At 38.8% G+C, this 24,834-nt stretch overlaps 1 pseudogene; it reads left to right on the top strand.

The window, feature by feature from the left end:
- Positions 1 to 1,416: 1,416 nt before the first annotated feature.
- Positions 1,417 to 2,593, top strand: LOC139015660 (KATNB1-like protein 1; annotated as a pseudogene).
- Positions 2,594 to 24,834: the final 22,241 nt, after the last annotated feature.

The following is a 24,834-nucleotide window of genomic DNA, read 5'->3' as shown; positions in this document are numbered from 1 at the left end:
TTGGATCAGGGGTTAATATTAAAAATATATGAAAAACTCTGTCAACTCAATAATAACAGCAACAGCAATAAAAATGTGGTTAAAATTGATAGGAAAGCTAAATAGAATTGAAACAGAGACAATGTTTGGGTGTGGGACTGATTTCTCATCTTAGAGATAATTAGAAGATTAGATTCCCCGGAAAGGGATTTATGATGTGCCTTGTTTAAAATAATATTTCTGTGAGCTCCTGCAAGTCCCTGCAGCTGGCTGCCCTGGGCCAGTCAGGGCAGGCACTGGAGCCCGCAGCTGGCCCCCATCTCTGCTGCTGCGCCCCCTGCTACTGTGAAGGGCCACCTCCCCCCACAGCTCGCTGCCAGGGAGGCCTAGTTGAGGCCTGGGAGCGTGCCTTTCGCCGCGGCCTCCATGTGCAGCTACCTGGACTTGCCTTCAGTCATCTCCACGGGTTCAGGCCACAGGGCTCCCTCTCCACCTCCAGGTTGGGGAAGAGCCAGCAGCCGCCACTCTGCAGGGGCTCCAGCAGCACAACCCAGCTCTCCTCACAGCACATCTCACAACCCAGACAGATGGTCAGACAGGGTGCGGACCGAAGGCTCACACCCTCCTGGCCGTGGTTATGCACTGAGAGCAGCGCCCGTCTGGTGACTCTCTTAGCCAGGGTGATGGTCCAGAATCTTCACTGCGTTTCAGAAAGCATGTTCCAGGTCCCTCGTGCCCTGGCTTCCTGATCAGGGGTTTGCAGATGAGCAGAGCAAGGGTGGCCCTGTGTGTTTATGAAGCCCTCCTCCCACCGAGGACCTGAAGGGGAGGCTGGGAGCCCTCAGGGCTCCATGTGGTACCAGCCTCTGGGGACAGATGAGTCAGTCATTGCATCAAGCATCACACTTCAAGAGCAGGGTCAAGCCACAATGAAAAAGTCACCCATGCTCTTCAGATTTAAAGACAGCCTCCCCTGTCTCCGCCCTGAAAGATGAGGGTTTAACACAGGGGTCACTATGTAAATGTGCTTAGAAGAATAGGGGGCCTTATCTAGAGGAGAGAAAATAGTCACCAGGACCCAGCCATGGTTTCAAATGGTTATAAATTTTATCAGTGCATTTGCAAAGTTTCATAAAACACCCATAATATTTTGTCCTTAGATTCTAGTGTGACAGCTAATGCAATAATGATTTCAAATGCCAGTGTTCAAAAGCTGATTTTGTACATTTTTCTTGTCAGCTGCATTGTAGTTAATGAAATTAAACACACCCATCACATTTGTCTTCAGGGGACAAGGAACTGAACACACCACTGGTTTATTTTTCTATTAAAATAAATTGAAGACAGTCTCATCTGAATGATCCTGAGTGTGGTTCACCCAGGAGCCAAGGGACTCCCTGGGTACCAGGGTCGGGCTGAGCCGGTATTCAAGAGATTATGGCATCTGAAACCTACCTACAATGAAACTTTTGTAATAATATTGAGGATCATTCCATTGATCTTCCTAGAAAAGAGATCTTTAATTTCACTAATAAGAACATGGAGGATAAGAAATCTACAGAACAGTTGACTACTTACATGAATAAAACAGTTGGACAAGCTGTGAAAAGCACAAATAAACTTTGCAAGGTGATCTACCACAGGAAGAGTTCATCCTTTTTCCAAATCCTTGTTATAAAAAGAAATAGCCCTCTACCCCCACCAGCCCCAAAGTTGGGGCTGTGACATAGCAAGTAAATAAACTGGCTTGTGCAGGCCACCTGCTGAGAAAGTACACCATGGTAGTCACACATATTTGCTTAATTTTGGTGATTCTGGCTCTTCACAGACAGAAAGCCCATCTTCAAAACACAGTGGGCTTTTTGTTTTGTTTTGTTTTGTTGTTATGCTTTCCTGAAGTTTCTCAGGACCATGAAACAATGGCACAAGTTTTGTTCAGCAGAATCTGAGGTTGAATGTAGCTTTAGCTTTCTGGAAAAAGAGAAGAAGTGAACTTGTAGCTCAGTAGGTGAGGATAGAAGACCGTGGAGTGGGGGCGGGTTGCCTTCTTGTACTCAGTAGTTTACAGGAGGAAAGCTTGGCTGCTGTGTGGAATTGCTGTCCCTAGTAAAGTCACTACTTAAAAGTAAGTTGGAAGAACATAAAATAGGTGGTTTAAACTGGCTTCAAGCGTCATAACAAGGTGGTGGTCAGAACTATTATCTGAAATGGGAATTATAAATAATGAAAATATTCACATAAAAAAACAAGGGGATTAAGGGAACAAGAAAACCATCTTCACCTGGCCAGGGTGTGGCTCAGTGGTTGAGATTCGACCTATGAACCTGGAGGTGGCGGTTCAATTCCTGATCAGGGCACAAGCCTGGGTTGTGGGCTCAATTCCCAGTGTGGGGCATGCAGGAGGCAGCCAATCAATGATTCTCTCTCTCATCATTGATATTTCTATTTCTCTCTCCCTCTTCATTCCTCTCTGAAAGCATTAATATATATATTAATATTTATAATATATTAATTAATAAGCATATATATATATATATAAAACCATCTTTCTTTGGTTTCAGGATATATTGGTAATATAGCTATCCTTAGATGCTTATTATTACAGTTGCATTGAAAGACATCATCTACTAAAGAACATTTGGTTATTCAAAACATTCTAGAACTATTTGATTTCCAAAAACAATCTCACCAAACAACTGTGGACTGTGGAAGAAATAAAAATTGTTTTTTTAAAGCCCCATAATGAAAACACTGACAAAACCACAACAATCTGTTTTATATTGAAGTGGAAAAATATTCAAAAGGAGCAGCTCAACGTCAGTGAGGTGAAAGTGCACTGTGAAGATTGCTTGTCTCCACTGCATTTGGTCATATTGTTCATAAACTATTGGATCTTAATGAAATCCTGCATAAGAATATACTTTATGCTATGTGAAAAAATAAGAAAACTTATCACTAGAAACCACAAAGACCAATCATAATTACTTTTAAGATTTTATTTTATGAGAAAGCACTCAAAATGTGGCAGCTATTTTCTTATATTGAAAAGACTTTGAAAGTTTAAGACATCATAGCAAGTAATCAACACTAAAAGTTTTTGTCCACACTGAGATACTGTATATACAAATAACTTAATTATTAAAAAGCCGATGTAAATGATACCAGTTTTCAAATATTAAAACTGATCATGCTTCTGCCATGATAAAATTATGTCATTAAATCGGGTTTCTATTCATGTAGAATGTTAACACTTATTCCACACCATCTTTAAAATTTGAGATGATTTTTAATATCTCTGGCTTTATTTTGCCAGAATCATCATGTCAGGTATGTATAAAAGATATATGTATTTATATCCTTAGCTGGAAATGTTCACATATGGTTGGATAATTTATATTCACTTTCTATTGCATATAGATTTCTAATATGTTCAGTTCTGCATCATTTGGCCTTCCTTCATTTGAATAAATTCACTAAATATTCCTAAAGAAAATAATATATATGTGACAGTGGCATGTTCTGGGCCCCTTCAAGTGTTATGAATTGAATTGTGTCCCCTACAGAAGATACGCTGATGGTGAATGTAACCTTATTGAGGAATAGGGTCTTTTCAGTTGTGATGAAGTTAAGATCAGGTGGCTCCTGATATAATATTATTGGTGTTCTTTTAAGAGGAACAAAATGAAGTTCAGGTCAAGATGGTGGTATAGGTAAATGCAGTATTCGAATCCTTCCACAACCACATCAAAATTACATCTAAACTACAGAACAACCATCATTCAGACTGCCTGAAATCTAGCTGAACAGAAATCCTACAACTGAGGATATAAAGAAGAAGTCACATGGAGACTGGTAGAAAGGACACAGTAGGGGACCAGCTGATCCCACACCCAAATGTGGTTGTTAAAAATCAGGAGGATATCTCAGCTGCAGAGGTCCCCCCTGAGAAGTGAGGGTTCCCAGCACCGCATCAGGCCCCCAGCCCAGGGTTTCAGTGCTGAGGTCGGGGGGGAAGTTCCCATAACTTCTGGCTATAGAAAACAGTGGGGATTGTGGCTGAGTGAGATGGAGGGCAGCTGGAATCCCAGGCAGTTCCTCTGGCCAGTGCATGGACTTACTCAGACTTTTAAAAACAACTCCATAAAAATATAACTTTGAAACAAATGAAAGAAAAGCAACATGCACACACACAAAAACAATCTAAACCAAACCCAGACCACTTCTATTGCTTGTAAATTGATTTACTCATCTTGAAAAGCAGGTTTGATGAGTCTCATAAACCAAGAAAAAGATTGAAATTTCTATAAGAAAAGTTCAAAAAAGAAAAGTTCAAGCAAAAATTAGCCCAATCTGATGCTGCTTTGTGAGTAGTAAATTATTTTACCTGATTCATGGGAAAAAAATGCTACTATTTATTCTTAAACAAATGACAAATACATTGTTCAAAATAGGGCAAGTGATAGATTATATATTTATCTCTGCATCTGATTATTACCACATATAAATCAATTCAAGATTCAATTGTTTAGAAGTGCCATAAACTAACAAGGTGGCACACTAAAATACTCGAGTGATATATTTTCCTACAAATACTTATTAAATTTTTCCTATGTGGAAGGCACTTTAGATATATAAATATGGGAAAGGTGTATTTTCGGGGAACTTTCATCTAGAAGGCACAGGACCAAAGACAGCCTAAGTGAAGAGCTTAAACACACCAGTAGAAAAGCACAATAGGGTGTGTACAGGAAATAAATATTGGCTCTGATGGGACGAAACAGAGAGACTATAAACAGGAAGAGTGAGAGACAAGGCTCAATGGGTATGTTGGTGAAGGATCATGGGAGACTGTGAATAGATATTAATAATACTAACATTAATTTAATATTTAACATTTGTCCTATACTTGCTTTGTATGCATCAATTATTTAATCATTACAATAACACTCTGAAGTAGATACTAATATTATCACCACAATTATGTAGATCCAGGAGATGGAGGCACAAGAGGTTAGGCCATTTACCCAAGGATAACAATTGGAATTCATAGGATTTTAATCTAGACAGTCTAGCTGCAAAGCTCTTAATTATTGTGCAATACAGGCATTAAAAAAAGAACAGCTAAGTGGAGAGCAGAATAATTTGACACAGTTTTTGCAGGCAATGACATATAAAAATAGTTTATTATAATGGAATTCTTACTATGTGGTAGGCACTCCACTAAGCACTTTGCATTCATTGTCTAATTTTAGTCATCACATATTCCTGTGAGCTAGGGGACTGAAGATTTTAGATGCAAAGTAATGAAATTTACCCAAAGATTAAAGTAATATTCTGGGGAAGTTTCTGGCAAGTTGCATACTGGATCGATATGGAGATCTAAGAGGTGAGAAAGTCAGTTTTGAAAGTATTCAAATAACCCAGACAAGAGAAATAGAGGTTTAAAGTTAGAGTTTTAGAAGTGGGGGAAGAAAAACTAATATGAAATATTGTGGGAATAGAATAGATATAGTGTGGGCAACTAGTCATTATATAAGGAAAGAGTGAAACATCACTTAAAAATCTCAGATTTGGACCCTGGGTATTGGAGAATTGTGGTGCCAGCGAGAGCAGAGGGTCATAGTGAGAAAAGAAAGAAAGATGATGATGCCCTAGCTGGGGCCATTCAGTGGGCATGGTTTAGGTCTTGAGAAATGTTGACAAGCAGATAATCTTAGGAATGATCTTCATAGAAAGCAAAGGTGTAAGATTAGAGAAAGCTAACCCAGGACAGAGAGAGACGGGGAGAGAGGGTCACTAAGGGACTGCTACAAGCTTCAGGAGGATGAGGGAGTCTGGTCATTCCACTTCCTCCTCTTGTTTCTCTACCTCTTTGTTCCCCATCCCCTCCTCCTCCTTCATTTCCCAGTACCTTGCTTGTAGTAGAAGCTCAGTATTGAATGAATAAATGATGGAATAAAGGGATGAAGAAATAAATGAATAAATGAGGGAAACTTAAGACTACCTATATTTGTCAAACTTAAGAAATAAAGTCAGAGAAAAAGAGAAATTAAAAACTGGGAAAGAATATTAACTATGATTATCTGGTCCATAAGTTACTATGCTATATAGACCATAAATATAGATGTAAGTTTTTTCCTGAAAACCATAAGTATATTTCTTATGAATTTAATCTTATAAATCAAATGCATTAGAAGACTTTTTAAACAGCAGGAATATTGTTATTATTCCTAGGGTAAATGGAAAAGTCATCGCATATTAATATTTTAAATAAATTTGGATCCATCATATAATAGTATTTACAGCGCAGTTTTACTTGTTTAGAAATTAGCTTTCTTGCCCCGCTGGCATGGCTGAGCATCGAACTATGTACCAGTGGTTGAGCATCGAACTATGAACCAGGAGGTCAGGGTTCAATTCCCGGTCAGGGCACATGCCTGGGTTGTGAGCTCATTCCCCAGTGTGGGGCGTGCAAGAGACAGCCGATCAATGATTATCTCTCATCATTGATGTTTCTATCTCTCTCTCCCTTTCCCTTCCTTTCTGAAATCAATAAAACTATGTTTAAAAAAGAAAAGAAATTAGAGGTGGCGGTTCCCCCTGAGGAGGGTGTTTGTCTTTAAAGCTGACGCTCCCCGCCCCCCTCCCCGCAGGGAAGGCTGAGGGCGCTGCCGGCGCTGAAGTCCTTGTTGGGGTCCCCGCCCCGGAGCCTCTCTCAGCGGTCCTTCTAGGTCCTTCTGACTGTGAGTGTGAGTGGAGCTGATTAACAGGATGTGGGGACGCCTTTGAAGGCACATTCTGTGACTCCTCAACATATTGTCACCTGAGGAAACAACCCAAACCCCATCAGGACCAAAACCAAATGGCTGCTTCTCAGAAGTACGGCCCATGATTTGGAAACATTGGCATCGCAAGTAAAAAGTGAGCTTGTGACACATGTGGAAACACAGGCCCCATCTCAGAACCTGGATCAGAATCTGTGTCTTTGCAGAAGTTCATTTTGCTATGGTTTGCTTCAACTTAAGAAGAATTCCGTAGAATTTCCGAGACTGAGAATCGAAGATGGCGGCATAGGTAAACACCAGAGACTGCCGCCGTGGACAACCACTTCAAAAATACAACTAAAAGTTGGAGCGGACATCAACCAGAACCACGGGAAGGCTGGCTGAGGAGAGTCTCTACAACTAGAAGCAAAAACAACAGCATTCCGACGCTCAGCAGAGGCGCAGTGTGGTGGTGAGGGTGCGCGCGCAAAGCGGGCTGGCGGCTGAGGGCGCGATTGTCGTTTTCAATCAGGAGCGAGTCTCAGACTCTGGGCTACAGATCCGGGCGAGTCTCTAGGGACCCAGACTCAAACGGGAGAAGCGGGACTGTCTGGCTACGGCCCCTCCGAGGTTTGCAGCGATTGCTGGGACAGAGAGGCAGAGCCCCTGGGGACGGACTGAGAGCGGCCATAGCTGCTCCCTCCCCCCCGCCCTGTTGACCCTGTGCACAGCCATTTGCCGATCGCCTCAGGCAAGGGCTGGACTAGCGCCTCCCCTGAGGACTGAAGTTTTCCCACAGCTGATTTCCACCGCCAGTCGGCCTGGTGGTCAAATCCCTCTAGTGTTAACTACAACAATTAAGGCTTGGCTAGAACAAGACTGCGCACAGAGACCACAAGGGGGTGCACCAAGAAAGCATAAAAGATGCGGAGACAAAAAAACATGACAGAAATGGAGGATATGGAGCTAAGAATCGCAATTTTGAGGGCTTGCCATAAATTTGTGCAGAGCCTCACGAAAACTAATGAGACCCTCGATGCTACGATAAAGAAATTAGAAAGTAAGCATACACGGACTGAAATAAAGAATATTATACCCAATAGCAGACCAGAGGAGCACAAGAATCAAACCAAAGATTCGACAAAAAACACCCAATTGGAAAAGCAAAATGAAAAAAGAATCCGAAAGTGTGAAGATAGTGTAAGGAGCCTCTGGGACAGCTTTAAGCGGACTAATATCAGAGTCCTTGGAGTGCCAGAAGATGAGAGACAGCAAGATATTGAAAACCTATTTCAAGAAATAATGGCAGAAAACTTCCCCCACCTGGAGAAAGAAATGGACTTACAGGTCCAAGAAGCGCAGAGAACCCCAAACAAAAGGAATCCAAAGAGGACCACACCAAGACACATCATCATTAAAATGCCAAGAGCAAAAGACAAAGAGAAAATCTTAAAAGCAGCAAGAGAAAGAGGCTCAATTACCTACAAGGGAATACCCATACGACTGTCAGCTGATTTCTCAACAGAAACTTTGCAGGCCAGAAGGGAATGGCAAGAAATATTCAAAGTGCTGAATACCAAGAACCTACAACCAAGATTACTTTATCCAGCAAAGCTATCATTCAGAATTGAAGGTCAGATAAAGAGCTTCACAGATAAGGAAAAACTAAAGGAGTTCATCACCGCCAAACCAGTATTATATGAAATGCTGAAAGGTATCCTTTAAGAAGAGGAAGAAGAAGAAAAAGGTAAAGATACAAATTATGAACAACAAATATGCATCTATCAACAAATGAATCTAAGAATCAAGTGAATAAATAACCTGATGTACAGAATGAACTGGTGACTATAATGAATCAGGGACATAGAAAGGGAATGGACTGACTATTCTTGGGGGAAAAGGGGTGTGGGAGATGCGGGAAGTGACTGGACAAAAATCATGCACCTATGGATGAACTCAGTGGGTGGGGAGTGAGGGTGGAGGGTGGGGTGGGAGCTGGAAGGAGGGGAGTTATGGGGGGAAAAAAGAGGAACAAATGTAATAATCTGAACAATAAAGATTTAAAAAAAAAAAAAAGAAAAGAAATTAGCTTTCTTCCTAGGAGAAAGTTTCTTTTCTCTTGTAGCATATTTAACAGTCCTCAATATAAATACAAGGATAGAGAATTCAGTCTGTGAACTTATGTTTCTATTTTGGGGGGTTTTCTGATACATAGGAGAAAAGTTTATTTTTCAGAATAAATTAAAAAACTAAAAAATTTATGTTACATATTGAGTTATATATTATATACAATTTATACTCATAGTCACACAAGCATAAATACATGTTTAATTATATTTTAGCTATAAATTCTGATATATTTTTCATTTCATATATATTATATCAATGCACATGACTATAAAATCCTATAAGCTATATATTATAAATATACAAATAACTTAATATATATCATATTATACACAATATACACATCTTTTCTGACATACATATTTTACTTCTTTAATATATGATTTGCCCTATCATGTACCCATTTTGATACTGCTTCCTGTATTTTTGTTCCTCCAAACTAAAATCTCACACCTATGCATCTCTCAAAATCGAATATTCTGAATACTGACTTGTGATTCTATTGTGCATTTCAGCATAATCATATTGTTGCCAAGGTCTTTTTCTATATTCAGCGTGTGAAGCAGCATCGGTGGTTCATCACATGCCATGTGCAATGTTTTCTTTCTTGTCAGTCTGCGAGTGTCATCCCATGGGATGCAGGTGCTTGTCAGGGCTGCTTTTATTATGGGTACTGTTCTGCCCTCCTTTTTACATTTGGAAATAAAATGATGTTTGATTTTGCTTTAAATACACATTGCCTTAATAAGTGGATTTTTTGAAAGCATCATAGGATTGATTAGGGTTATAGAATTCTTAGGATTACTTCATGAAGGGGAAAGTAAGTCTCAGAAAAGGCAAGTCGACATATATTTTCCCAAATTTGCACAGCTTTTGGATGGCTAAAGTTGGAACTAGAATTGAATTTTCTTATTTCGCTTTTGCTTTGTTGCCTCAGCGATATACATGTTGAATCCTATTTTCCAATTACACCTAATCACATGAGTTTCGGTCTAATGAGAAGCTTTTCTTTTTAACTTTGTATAGGAGCAATTCCTTACCTACCCATGGTTCCAGATGGCTCAGGCACATAAAGCAGACATTGGCAATGTTCTCTGTAGCACCTTCCTTCCATCCGGTGTGCTCCATCTATTCGTAGCTAAGCCCTGAAGTTCCCATCATTCTTCTCACTCACAAGAGACTTGAAATTACTCTGAACATTTTATAAATGCCCATATTCTGTAAAAACAGATCTGTAATCATATCATGGATGACTAAGGCATTGGCGCTTAATTCTTTCATGGAATCCTTGAGAGACAGCTCAGATACCTCCCTAGAAAGGCCAGAGTCCTGGTCATGCTTGGCTTGGTCTTTAGAAGGAGATGGGTTGTTCAACTGTCCTAATTTTCTGTATGAAGAGAGACTCGAAGAGAGCCATGTGGATCAAAACAAGAGAGATTTGTGGATATGAGAGTTCAATTTTTTTATATTTCACTAATAATTTAGTCTGATAAAGAAACAAAATTATTAAAGTGGAATCCTGCATACTTGTAACCTGGAGTGTGAACCTGCGGAGTCTATGCATCGATTACAAAATTACAACCATCGGATTCTGTCACATTCTCTCCAAAACTTGGACTCTTAAGTTAAAATAAGTTCCCTGAACACAAATTAGAATTTGTACCACACATTTGGTCATTCTTTACCATCTTTGGAAGGCAGGACCATTCTACAATTCGCTTCCTGACCAACCAAGTTGTCCAGCACCTGTGTTTAGGTGAATTGAAAATAACCACTGGATGACTGCTGACCTTTAGCAACACATTTGTCTGCTCAAGAGGTTTTGGCTTCCTATGCCGGGCAGAAGGTTGGAGCCTTTCTTGTAGGTCACCAGTACTCTCTTCAAAGATCCCTTGCTGGGCTTCCTTATACACAGCTTGAGTGTGGACTTGTGTGCAGGTGGCCACATCCCCTCAGTCTCCAGCTTCCTGGCTGCCCACTCTCAACAAACTCTCCTTTTGTTGGAATCTCCTCCCTGCCTTCTTGAGCCAGGAGTAAGCTCACTTCTGCTTGTTGTCCACATCTCTTTCACAGACGCATTCGTGCACCCTTGATTCTTACAAATGCCCAGAGTTCACACTGAGCCCAGTGCAATGGCTTTTCTTCATATCGCAACCTTCTTTGTCTGGAAATACAGAGGCTCTCTGTGTAATCTAACTTAAGGCCCAGCCAACTAAGCTTAAGGCTATCCACCAGCTTTCTCTGCTCCTCATCTGAGGGTGAAGCTTGAGGGACTCCCATCACTGCCTTCTACAAAGAGATACTCCTCAGAAATGTTCTTTCTAGTCTTCTCTCTACTCACAACGGAGACCTCTTCTGATAGTCCCCATCTCTGCAGAGTTCAAGAGTAGTAACTCTGGTCTTGCACATTATTTTCTATAATTTTCCATGTGAGAGATAGACAAAAAAGTCTTCACTGTGCAGCCACTACAAATTACCCTATTGTGAATGTGTATCATTGTTTGACAAAGGGAATTCACCCAAACAGATTCAATTATGCCATGATCACAGAGTAAGCACTCTTTGTTATGCCAGCCATCAGAATAGATTAAATCAATTGTAATTGTTAGTTGTACTTATATTCAACTTAACATCAAAATGAGTAAGTTGAAAACATTGAAGAACTAATGTTAATGACTAATGAGATAGTCTTAATCTCACTAAGTAATTGGTATTCATTTATTTGCCCTTCTTCCTGAAAACCCCATATATGTTGTTATGTAGAATTATTGAACCAATAGCCCATATCTTCCACTATGAAATCCTTAGTGGGAGATCCTCCATCTCTCTCTTTTCTTTAAAACCAACATGTATATAATCTGTTTCAGTCAATAAGATGTTCCAATAAAAGACTTTGACACTTTAGGAAGTAATATGCAATATGCAAGAGATGCAAGGATAGTTAGAAACCATTTAAGTCTGAGTAGAAATGATAGGCTGATTGAGGTCATAGCAAATGATTTATGCAACTTTTTAAAGTTGAAAGCTAATTAAGCAAATATGTTATTTTAAATCCAAAGTCAATAAATTCAGCCTACCTCCTTTACAATAACAGTGAGCAGCAACCCAAACCTTCCTGAGCATATCACTCTGTCCTCTTGGCAGGCATGGGGTCCACATTGAACCAATGCGGGGGGGGGGGGGGGTCTTTCATGGGATTTTTAAACTTAAATCTCTCTGGTTACAAAGATGTAAGCTTTGGGGCTCAGAAGTTCTGAGGACCAATCCTACCTTATCGAAAAAATAGTCTCAGCAAGAGAAATGAGATGACAGATGTTTAGAGGAAACTGGTTCTAGAGTTTACATCTCTGTCTTATATGTCATTGTTGTCATTCCTATGGTTTAGTTATATTTACCCATATATTTTCCTTTTTCCTTAAGCCAGTTTGAAGTGGTTTTCTATTGTTGGCTAACTAAATGACCTGAATAGATTATGGTTCTTTACAGGTGAATTTACATCTATCACACTGTTGCTGCAGTTAGCTTTTAAAGTCAGATCGACAAATTAGAAAATTTGAAATTTAAAAATTTGAAATTTAAAACTGAATTATAGAAAATGTGGGATTTTATATTGAATGAAAATGAACTACAGAAATCCTTCATTACTCACACACACCACACACACACACACACACACACACACACACACCACCTATTCTAAATAATACACTATTCCATCCCCTGAGAAAGCACGGCTACAAGGGAGAATTTATGATAATTGCAGAGGAATAGAGTGATTAAACTCCAGAGTTACCCAAATCAAACTCAAGACCTGGCATTGTCTGTTATTAGCCAGATGACTTAAAATACCTTACATAACTTTGTTCTTCGTAGTACAATCTTGGGAGGAATGTATCTGTGAACCTGTAGTGCTTAGCAAAGAACTTGTCTGAAAATATCGTCGTCACTGACTAAAGGTTAGGACTCATAAGGGTAGAGGTTATTTCTATTCAAGTCTTGTATGTTCTGACGCAACACTTCCATATTGTAGGTGAGAGTTACTGTCATCACTGTGTATCTTCCAAAAAGATACATTTTAGCCATCACTTTCTCCCTCAACGTGATTCATGACTTCGAAATGACATTTTAAAAGTGATTAATAAGCAGAGGATAACCTTGATTAGCTGAAGATAACGGCGACATAGAAAAACTTTGCTTAATTACAGGCTGTGGGAAACTGGTAATAAGTAGGTTAAACAGTGATGGAACAGATAGTAAAACACAATTTGTATGATGGATTGATTTAATCATAGTTGTATTGTTATTAAAAATAAATTACAATAAAACAGGATGGGAAAATATTGCAGGTGAGGATGTGGCAGTGCTAAAAACAGTGACTTTCAATAGTCCACTGAAGCATTTATTCATGATGTGCTCTTCCTGACCCATTTTTTCCCTGTAGGATTGATTATCTCTGAAAGCTTTCCTGACATAAACTTTTGTACTCTGACAAAAGGGAGGTGAAGCAAATTATGTTGATTAGTTACATTGTAGATCAATTTTTCTTAGAGCTCACCAGAGCAAAGCATGTACTTAGAGCAGTGATTTTCACACGTTGCATGCAATCCTTGACTATTTATTCAGTAGTACTGACCTCTGTTCCCTTAGATTGTCAAATGAAAAAATGACAACAGCCACCACAACAATAGCTGTCCGGTCTGAAGGAATCAAAATGATACCTATTTTTTGTTAGATTGGCAAAAAACATATTATTGGGTGTGCCACAGAATTTTAGTGATTAATTTTTTGGTGTGCTCTGATATGGGAAAGGTTGAAAATAGCTGACTTAGAGGATGACTTCCAAGGCAAGCTGAATGAATGGAAAGCCCACTTTACTTTGCTTTTAGTCATATGTTTAGATTTCATTTCTCACCAGAAGTTTTGGTGCCATCAAGTAACTTCTTTATAAATTGATTCTTTCCCTTCACATAGTTCACAAGGAACAGTGTTACTCTTTTCTTTTTCTCCCCAAAATACCTCAGTGAACATGGACTTATACATATTTGGGCTCCAGTTGATGCTTCTAATTATACTTTATATGCTTACTTATCATAAGAAAAATGCAAGAACTTAATTTGAACTTACATATATGATGTGGTTAAGTTTGTTTTGAACCTTTCTTTCTGAATAGATTTTAAAAGAAATCCTAAATAGTGTCCCTTTTAGCAAGAGAATCCATACTTCAGGTTCCTGAAGTCTCTTTAAGACTGATTTCTGTTTATATAGAAGTAATAACCCCCAAAATGTGACGTTTAAGAAACAAAGATACTTGGAATTGAGTGGCTCAACTAAACAGAAGGATAGCTCTGGGTGTTCCTAAAGCAGCAAAAGGCTTCTCATAATTATTAGAGCTACTTGGTAAAGTGCCCAAGAATAATATAATTAAATTTAGTTATCAAACATGAACTTGTATGTGTTCACTCTTTAAGTTTTATATGCACACATACACAAAAAAGGAGTATTTTTAAAGGTATTAATAATTAAACTTTTAAAATATATTTGATATTTTAAATATATAGAGCTATTACTTAATAAGAAAATCATGAACCTGGAGACAGTTTTGGGTTGGAAACTCTGCTTTGACTCTTGAGGTGTAGCCTATGGTATAACCTACATTTTCTTTCTTTCTTTTATTTTTTAAAAATATTTATTGTTGAAAATATTATATACATCCCCTTTTTTCTCCCAATTGAACTCTTATAGCCACCCCAACTCCCACCCCAGGTCTCCACCCCCTATTGTCTGTGTTAAGGGTTATGCTTGTATGCATACAAGTTCTTTGGTTGATCTCATCCCACCTACCCACCTACCCACCTACCCCTGCCTTCCCTCTGAGATTTCACAGTCTGTTCCATGCTTCTATGTCTCTGGATCTATTTTGTTCAACAGTTTATTTTATTTATTAGATTCCACATATGAGTGAAGTCATGTGATACTTTTCTTTCTCTGACTGGCTTATTTCACTTAGCACAATATTCTCCAGGTCCCTCCATGCTGTCTCAAAGGGTAAGAGATCCTTCTTTTTTATTACTGCATAGTACATTTTCTGAGCCATACATGTCTCATCTGTAAGGTAAAGATGATAATAACTACCTAATAGTGTTGTGAGAATTAAATGAAATTGTAAAAGTATAGCATTGAGTTCTCTATTTGATAATGTAGAATATGCTCAATAGATTGTGATTATATTGATGGTGGTGATAGTAATAATGATGTTCTCTTTCTATATCAGCCTCTTTAGCCTCTCTTAGTGAAAGTGATCATGAACCTCACTCCTGCTTAGAATCATACTTCTGAGCTCATATATAGGACATACAAGCAACTGCTTCTGTGCATGTAGTGTCTGTTACTACCTATTGGGCTTTTCTAAAAAATGGCTTTTACAGTCTGCACATGATTAAAATAATGTTCTCTGGTTAGATAAATCAATCTGTTAGGATTTTATGACACTCTCTTACTTATATCAAACAGTTTAGTGTATTAAGGTGTGGGAGAGGAAAAAAAATTACTTACTTTTGTTTATTTTGGTTGGTCTAATAATTAAATCTACGTGAGAGAGATTAACAGGAGAAAATAGCCAAATTTAATTACTTATGTCCATATGGGAACCCTGCATATGTAAAAGGTTCAGAGACAGAAAGCTAAAATGAGATATACATGGCATCCTGAGCCAAGGAATGAGGTAAGATTCCTTGAGGCTTCAGAGGGAGGAGAGAATTTCACAGGACAATAGGAAGGCAGATGTTCAGTAGTTGGCCCTACCATATAGGTGGCTATTTCTGGCCATAACTCTTATTATGGGCAAGGCCCCCAACTTAGATTCTTTTAGGCACATCTTGGGGAGGCCTGTTCTAAACCCCTTCAAAGGTGACTTAAAAATCAACCTTTAAGAGACTACCGACTTTATCATTTTGTATTCTTCATGTGAAAATGAGTAATTGTGATATATGTTCTAACTTAATCACTTACGTAGCACGAAGTTTATGGAAATTCATCTAATGATATTTCATAATTGTGATTCTTAAACTTTAAGAAGAATGTTCTGGACAATAACAAAAGTATAGAATGAAAAATATTTTACCTTGTATATGTGAAAACTTGACATAAGTGGAGACATTTTAAATAAGATCTAGGACACCAGAGGATTTGCCTTGCACCTCTTACTTCAGAAAACATTTGGAATGTTTGAACTGGGCAAAATAACTTTTGGACTGGGCCAAACCAAGCTTGTATTTCAAACAACTATTTACAAATCTAACAGGAAAGCAGATATCCTGACTATCAGGCTGAATAAAGGTATTCTTTAGAATTAGCACCATCATGTACAGCCAAAGAATTACTTAGCTTGTTTGCACCTATAGAAATTCTTTCATTGACCTATTAACATTAACATAAATTTATTTCTTCTTTTCATGTAATTATTTCCCTTCTCTTTTTTATAAAATCCCAGTGACTTCCATGTCCTAATCAGAACTCTATTTGGGTTTGTGCCTGAATCAGTACTTCCCCAATAACTATTCTTTTTTACTTAAATAAAGGCTTGCTGCTGCTCACTTTGGCCTTTATGTTTTGGTTACCACATTTATGTGGAATATCAAAACATTTTTGGTTGCTTGCTTAAATCCTATAGGGTTCCACAAGGATTATAAACAACTTAATTGTAACAATTGTATTGCAGTGTTATGCTTAGAAATAAATTCACCATGTTCATCTATTTTGGAGATGTTAGAATGATAAAATATCTGCCCTGTCTTATGTTTCCAGAATTTAATAGTGTGAGGGGGTAAAAGATTTTCATAAGTGGGAACAGGAAGGAATTTTTATATTTGCTCTAATGTTTGAGAAACATGTTCATTGCCAACTGAATATTCATCTGTTAAAAAGGCAGCAGTCTGTCCCTCTCTATTGCTATTGCAAACTACTGCACAGTATTTCAGGGAAATAAATTGTTATTAAATGCAGATTACAGAATTCCACTTAAGCTTACCGAAGAGTAAATTTTGTTTTATCCTTGTTTTAATAATTTGGGTTTTAATGTTTATTTTCAATATAGACTATGTGTAAACATTTTTCTTCCTTTGAACTGGAATCCAAGACCCAACAAGAGAATAACCATTTCATTTTTGTTTATAGGGTAGCTAGTTCCCAAGAGGCCAGCAGAGGGCAGCAAAGCCTAGACATTAACACTGATTCATGAAGAACAACGACGGGAAATGGCAGGGAATCTGATTTGGCTTGAGTGAGATGTATGTAGCAGGTGACAGTTCTTTTTGCATTGGATGTTTAAGACTAAGTGGAGAGGGTCTTAGAACTTCAAGGCACCCTATAACTCCATTTACTCCACACAAATTGAAAGCTCCTGAGTTTATAAAGAATAAGGCCACTCAGGCTGTTCTTCCAGTGAACATCTAACCTATTCAGTAAATGATCTAAGATATAAATTGAGTAAATAGGTTAAGAAGGATCAGAAAGATAGAAACCCTGAGTACAGTGAATGAGGCAATATGACCAGTGAGTAGTCTTGACTTTTCCCTCTTTGCAAGATGTTTCTCCTCTTAATCGATGTCTTTTGCTGTCTGTCATCTGTCTCCCACTCACTGCAATATAATCTATTGCTTTTCATGTTGCCTCTTTTCTTTTGTTGTTAATTCTCACCTGAGGATATTTTATATTGATTTTTAGAAAGAGTGGAAAGGAGGGGGAGAGAGAGAGAAATATTGATGTGAGAGAGACACATTGATTGGTTGCCTTCTGCAGTGTCCTGACCAGGACTGGGGATCTAGCCTGCAACTGAGTTACCTGCTCTTGACCAGGATTGAACCCAGGACCCTTTAGTCAGAGGGCCTACACTCTATCCACTGAACAATCATCCAGGGCTCATGTTGCCTTTTTAGCAAAGCTAAATTGGGAGAATCTCAAAACACTAGCGTTTTTCAGGGGAAAGTATATAGGTTTGCAGGACATGAATGGGAGAATTGATTAGTAAACTATATTTGGCCAACTTGGTATTGTTTTAATAGAAAAAAAATCCATTTCCACATTGAATATTCTATCCAGGGGTGGGCAAACTTTTTGACTCGAGGGCCACAATGGGTTCTTAAACTGGACCAGAGGGCCGGAACAAAAGCATGGATGGAGTGTTTGTGTGAACTAATATAAATTCAAAGTAAACATCATTACATAAAAGGGTACGGTCTTTTTTTTTCTTTTTTTTTTTAGTTTTATTCATTTCAAATGGGCCGGATCCGGCCCATGGGCCGTAGTTTGCCCACGGCTGTATACACTAAGTAGTGCACTCGCTATTCCTATGCCCCTAACCGGAAAAATGTTCATTATCTCTAGGAGGTTTATTTAACAGATGAAATAAGAGCTGAAAATCTAATGGCCACAAGAGATGGAACTATTTTTTTCTGTCATTGTTACCTACAGGGAGGGACATGTGTTTTTAGAGCCTAGAAGCAAATGAAAACTTACGCTGGGAGTGTTCTATCAGTCCATTCATCAAACCACTGGGGGTAACAAAAAGTATGGTTATGTGATAATTGTTTTGCACATGGAGGCCTTCTTTTAAACTCCCCATCTAGTAGGAGGCCCTTATGCCTGCTGGGAAATTGTGGAGATAAAGCACAACAGGATGTTTTTTCTCTCCAAAAACAGTTTCTATTAGCCTCCTGGTGTTTGGCTCAGAGGGTTGTGATTATGATCCTGCTGCCATCAACTACCCATCTCAATTAAAGGAACAATATTTTGGTGGCTCAAGCCCTGAGAGGATGAGTACTTGGAGTTTTGCTGCCTGATCATGTAACTGTGTGAGAATTAAGTGTGAGGAAACATGTTGTGCTATCCTCCTAGCTGTCTAGTAGTGATACTACTCTATTACTCAACTCAACGAATACCGAAGGAGTTTTTACCAGGATCTTAGTGTTGCCTTGGGTACTAGAGGGATACGGAGAAGTATTAGGCATGTCAGTTGCCCTTGGGGAGCTTACGGCTTTATTGTGGATATGAGGATTATATAAACACAAAAATGCCACATGACTTAACATGTTGGGTTGAAGGGATTTCTGTCAGAAAGAAAGTGAGATTTCGACATTAAATGAATCTGCTTGGTGTTTAGGGGAGGAAACAAAATTCCTCAGGCAATTTTGTGATTTACATATTTCAAATTTAGTCATCACTCTATAAACATGCTGGCCTTCCGATGAGTAAGCGCTTCTACTTTTCTCATTTTGTAAATAAGGCAATCAGGATGTTGGGAGATGAAGTGATTAGTCTAGGGCCAAAGTATTAGGAGTTAGGATTGTATTTGAATATACTTACCTTGAAGTTTTTGTCTCTTGCCCAACTTAGAGTTGCAAGAGCCATTAAGCAAACCTTTGATAGTAACTATAATAATGGAATCATTAAATATCAACTAAAATATATTGGGGTTACTTAGGATAACTTAAAAAGTTTTCCTATTAAGTAGGAATTGTTAAAGAAAATCCAGAGAATAACAAAAGTAGACTGGGTTCTTCAGGCATTGTGATCATGCTAAACTGAAATGAAGTAACCATTCCATTTGAAACTGAGTGATTCTAAGCAGTGCCTCTCAGCCGTGAATATCCTTCACTGATGCTAAAACTATCTCAGTGCTGCCAGGTCTCACCCTGTGGATCTGCACACCTTTCTAGGACAGGGATAATGTCTTATAGAACCTGGAAGACCCTACATACTTTTATTGTCTGCCAGGAGGAAAGGGTTGGCTTGTCCAACACTGATTGTCTGCAGGCTGGCTTCCCTGGCAATGGCTGTGCTTATGGTATTTAAGGTCAAGGACAAGACCTAACTTCACAGCAGTTTCTAGACCAGCCGTGGGCAAACTACGGCCCGCGGGCCCCGTTTGAAATGAATAAAACTAAAAAAAAAAAAAAGACCGTACCCTTTTATGTAATGATGTTTACTTTGAATTTATATTAGTTCACACAAACACTCCATCCATGCTTTTGTTCCGGCCCTCCGGTCCAGTTTAAGAACCCATTGTGGCCCTCGAGTCAAAAAGTTTGTCCGCCCCTGTTTTAGATGATGCCAAGAGGGAGGTGTTTCTTCACCACCTATGATTGGTGATGTGGCTAATTCCACTTCTACTTGCAACAGCATTAAACTGCAACCGCAGAGTTTGGTCCCCAAACCCTGATTGCCTCAGAGCTGAGCTGGTAGAACTGAAGCCAAAGTTCTGTCTCATCATAGTGCTGTTTTATCAAAGTCCTTAAGCACGTCAGGAAAGGGGGCCGTTACTTTTCCTTACATCCTAAGGTTGTTGGCAAATCTGAACATGTGCTCCACATTTCAAAGGGCCAATATTTAAAATGTCAGAGTTTGGGGTAAGGAAAGGTTTATTAATCAAAAAGGTGCCAGCTTCCCAGTTTATTAATCAAGGATGGTGTGGCTCAGTGGTTGAGTGTTGACCCATGAACCAGGAGGTCACGGTCCGATCTTCCCGGAGGCGTGCAGGAGGCAGCCGATTGATGATTCTCTCTCATCATTGATGTTTCTATCTCTCTCTTCCTCTCCCTTCCTCTTCTTTGAAAAATCAATGAAAACATTTAAAAAGAAAAAAGGTACCAGCATGAGAAAACGGGGGCCTTGGAGGTTCCTCAAGTCCATCTTGAGAGAGTCCAGAATTGAGGCTTCTTTTATGTAAAGGAAGGGAGAATGTGCAGGGCACAAGGTGATTGGTGATTGCAGACACCTGGGCACCAACAGGAACCCAAGGAAGATTGGGAAATCTCTAAATCTCTTTGTCCCCAGGTGGTTGACCCTTGCTGACCACAGTCTGGTCTTAAGACTCCTGTAACTCTTTAATAAACAGTCATTATTTTTGTACATATTTTTCCACTTTCTCAGGAGAGCCATCCTCTGGCAAGGGGACTCTTCTTAAAGAAAAACCAAACTCAAGCTGCAAGCAGAATTTTTCTAATGATTATCAGGTCAATATTCAAGCACACAGCAGGCTTGACCAAGATAGGGTTAGAGAGGCCAAGTATTTCACTCTGTTCCATGCCCTCTGTCAAGGACTGAGCAAAGACCAACCTGGAAACCATTGCTATTGATTAGATGGCTGTTTTAACCCACTCACCGAAGGTTGCACCATTGTCTTGTATCCTCCTCATGATATAGTAGTTCCAAATCTAAACATTGTGTGTTGAGCATTTTATGCTGGCCATCTGCTGTGCACTCAACTGCCACAGAGTCATGGGTATGCAATGTGTGGCAGTGATGGCTACAGAATAAAACCAGCAAAGGTGACGGTACATGAGGGGAAGTCCAAAAGAAATGAGGTGCAAGCTTCAGATATCTTCTTCCAGTTAAGTTACACAGGGACATGTTTAATTCTCTCAGCAACAATATGGTATGTGACAACACATTCAAAATGTTGCCACCAGGGAAGCGAAAGCCTTGGTGTTTAAGGTTTTTATTGGGAGTCAGTCATATGGGCTTGCCTCCCAGGAAAGGAGTCTGTCCCCTACTCAGACTCCAGCAGATAACACACAACAGCCCAGAGCAAAAACAGGCATTTGCCAAAAAACATATTGTTAGGATAAACTTATCTGGTCACTGGTGCAGCATGGCCTCAAGGCCTCAGGCACAAATACAAAACCAGTTTTATCATGCAGAATATTCCCAGGAGCTGGCTGAGGGCCACCACTTGTCAGAGATGTATATATTGAATTCAGTGCAGTCCAGGTGACAGTTATCTCAGAAGAATTCTAGCGCAAGAAAATTTAGTATTCATTCCCTTCTTACCTCCCATAAACTCCTGTGTTGTTTGTTTTCTGGGCAGAAACACAGGCCTTGGTTTCTCAAATACTACAAATAGAAAGGCTAGGGCTAGGGCAGTGATGACAAACCTTTTGAGCTCGGCGTGTCAGCATTTTGAAAAACCCTAACTTAACTCTGGTGCCGTGTTACATATAGAATTTTTTTGATATTTGCAACCATAGTAAAACAAAGACTTATATTTTTGATATTTATTTTATATATTTAAATGCCATTTAACAAAGAAAAATCAACCAAAAAAATGAGTTCGTGTGTCACCTCTGACATGCATGTCATAGGTTCGCCATCACTGGGCTAGGGCCAGGGCCAGGGCCATACAACCACTGAGCAATATCGGCTAGGCAGTAGTTCATCATTCTTAAACTAGATTTACTAGATTTACTATTTTCTCCCTTGCCTATGATGGAAGCAAGTTTCAACCTCTTTAAATAATTATGAATGTTTGAAAAAGTGGTTAATAATACTTGGTTACTGGAGGCTTGGGACTATTAATTGGTTTTTACGTCATATTAGCAAAGCACTTAAGAGTGACTAGGATGACTAGGATAGTGAAAAGTATTGAACACATTGCTGATAAAAATAAATGCTAGGAATTTATATTTCTTGCATTATCCTTTCAGACATTGTGCAAGCACACTAACTTGCCATTTTGTGTGTGTGTGTGTGTGTGTGTGTGCGCGCGTGTGCGCGCGTGCATTTGTGTTCTTCAAAATCAGAAAGTAGAGTATAAAAACTCATGTGTTATAGTCAGTTTTCTAGGTAGTTGAAAAGTCTGAGAACTCACCTATGGTGTAAAGGACTTTGCTATATGATTTATGTGCTGGGTTACCTTATTATGCGCTGTTATGGAAAGACTATGAATATTATAGATTGGCAGCCATTTGCATTTGGGAGCCAAATAGTTTGCATACTGATAGTGTGCTACTTTCTGAAAAGGGGGGGAAGGGAGCCTCAGGACTCACTTGAGACAAAGGAGCAGGTTTGATATTCTGTGGTTTGGGGGATGAGACTTCAGGAACAGTTTTTATACAGTGTCATGTTTTGAGTCATATATCTGTTGCAAGAACTCACTCTATAAAACTTTATAAGCAATGAACTGTTTATTTCAAAATGAGGCTCTGGGGAATAATCCTATAAGAAACACATCTTGCATTTGTAGAAAAACCCAAGGGGATAGTATTCATGAAGCATTATCCCAGTGCAGACAAAAAATGAAGACCATTGCAAACTCATCAAACATTTGAAAAGGAAATGCTTGATTACTGAATAATTTCTTGCTCCCTTGCCTCCTCTCCCAAGTGCAAAAATCCATCATTCTGTGTTATAGGCAGACTGATGGTTTTTTCTCTCTCATCCATTTCTTTCTCTGTTTCTATAAAATTGTTCTCTAGTTCCCACCTATTACCCAACCGAGCAGAGCAAAAGCAAAATTTACTACAGACCTTGAAGGTTTTTAAAGTTATAAGTCAGGCCTTTTATGTCATGCAATCTCTATCTCATGCTTTGTGAATAATAATTCTTGCTATAGGTTTAATTCGTAAGGTTATACTATGGTATAGGAGCACTTGGAAATTAGTTGTAAGGTGTCAGGTGTTCAAGTGTTTGAGAGACTAGCTGTCTTATTAAGTTATAGTGGAATCAATGTTGTCCCTATAATAGTGTCATGTTCACTGTCTTGCTTTGGTTTTCAGAGTGAGGAAGTGCTGGAAATTACAAGAAGGTAAAAGCATTGAGCTTAACTCAAAGCTTATGCATGGCCTGGAGAGGATCATATATATGACCTTTACCCATGAGATTGGTTAAAAAGGGGAACCATTGTCCTGGATAGCCTCATCTCTTGGTTTGATGGCATAGAGGCTTACTTTCCTTAATCTAAGTCTTATGGGTTTCCTCCCTGCCTTCTCTAGATATATTTTTAAATATATATTTCAGATCCCGCTCTAAATGGGTAGCATAAAGATATTAGAAGCATGGAGTTCTTTTTCTTTCTTGTTATTCTACTAACCGACCCAAGATGCAGCTCAAGAAAGGCTTGACAGTAACTATAGAAGCCAGTGCAGGGTTAAGATTTCAAACAACTTAATGCAGAAGATAATGAGGTTTGCAAAATAGTTTTGCCAGAATTCAAATTGCAAGAGGTGCTTCTTACACGGAATGGTGTGTAAAGTAATGAAAACAATAATGAAAATAGTGAGCAGTAACTCTCAGAAAATAAATACATATTTCCTTTCACTGAAGAATGTAGACTTTCTTCAGTTTCAGAATAATGATAGAAAAGGTTAGAGGGACTATGGAAACACTGAAATAAAGCTACTGAATACCCAATATGATGTCATTGTATTGGTAACTCAGAAAGTTGGTCAGGTAGAGAAATGGTGATAGCTGTATTATATGTCCACAGAAGGCATTGTATTGCATCACAGAAGTATATTTTCGATGATATTTTTACTAAGATCATTTTTCTAGGCAATCTGATAACTCAAATTTTTTTAAGTAAATACACAGCAGGGCTTTGAGATTTCTATTCCTCTGGCATCTTGTAAGTATTGAACCACTGCAGAAGTAGACAGTGGTGATCAAAAGAGTCATAAGAATTACAAATGAAAAGAGAATTCAAACAAATTATCAAAATGATTTACTGTGTTCAGAAGGCCCTCAGGAAAATCCTTTTATTGAATTCTATGATTGGGGATTTCCTGTGGTATGTGAGATCTCCTATGTACATTCAATTTTTCCATGAAAAGGGGAAGAAAGAAGGAGCAATACCATATCTACTGCTTCTCAAATTTCCCCTATTGAATTGCCCTGAAGGGGTATTATCTAGAAGCTGACCATGAAGCTGACCAAGGTCAAAGAAATTTGAATCTTTCATGTACCTGCATGTGTAACACTACAGCAGAAAGACTGAGAGCCAAGTTGATTAGGAGTTTCTTATCATGAGCTAGAAATTGTGGTGTGTCTTCTGTTGATCTGGGCTACAGAAAATTGCATCCCCAAATCTAACGGCTTCCATGATTAGAATTTTCCATTGCTCTCCTCTTTGTCTCCACTTTCCTTCACATCTCTTTTCTGCTGAGTTTCCATCTCAATGTAAAGACCTTTTTCT

The sequence above is a fragment of the Myotis yumanensis genome, unplaced genomic scaffold (assembly GCF_028538775.1).
Source record: "Myotis yumanensis isolate MYYU_CA2020_CCGP unplaced genomic scaffold, mMyoYum1.0.hap1 SCAF_8, whole genome shotgun sequence".
NCBI classification, from domain to species: Eukaryota; Metazoa; Chordata; class Mammalia; order Chiroptera; family Vespertilionidae; genus Myotis; species Myotis yumanensis.
The sequence above is the reverse complement of the archived record's forward strand: the minus strand, read 5'-3'. Positions and strand labels throughout refer to the sequence as shown.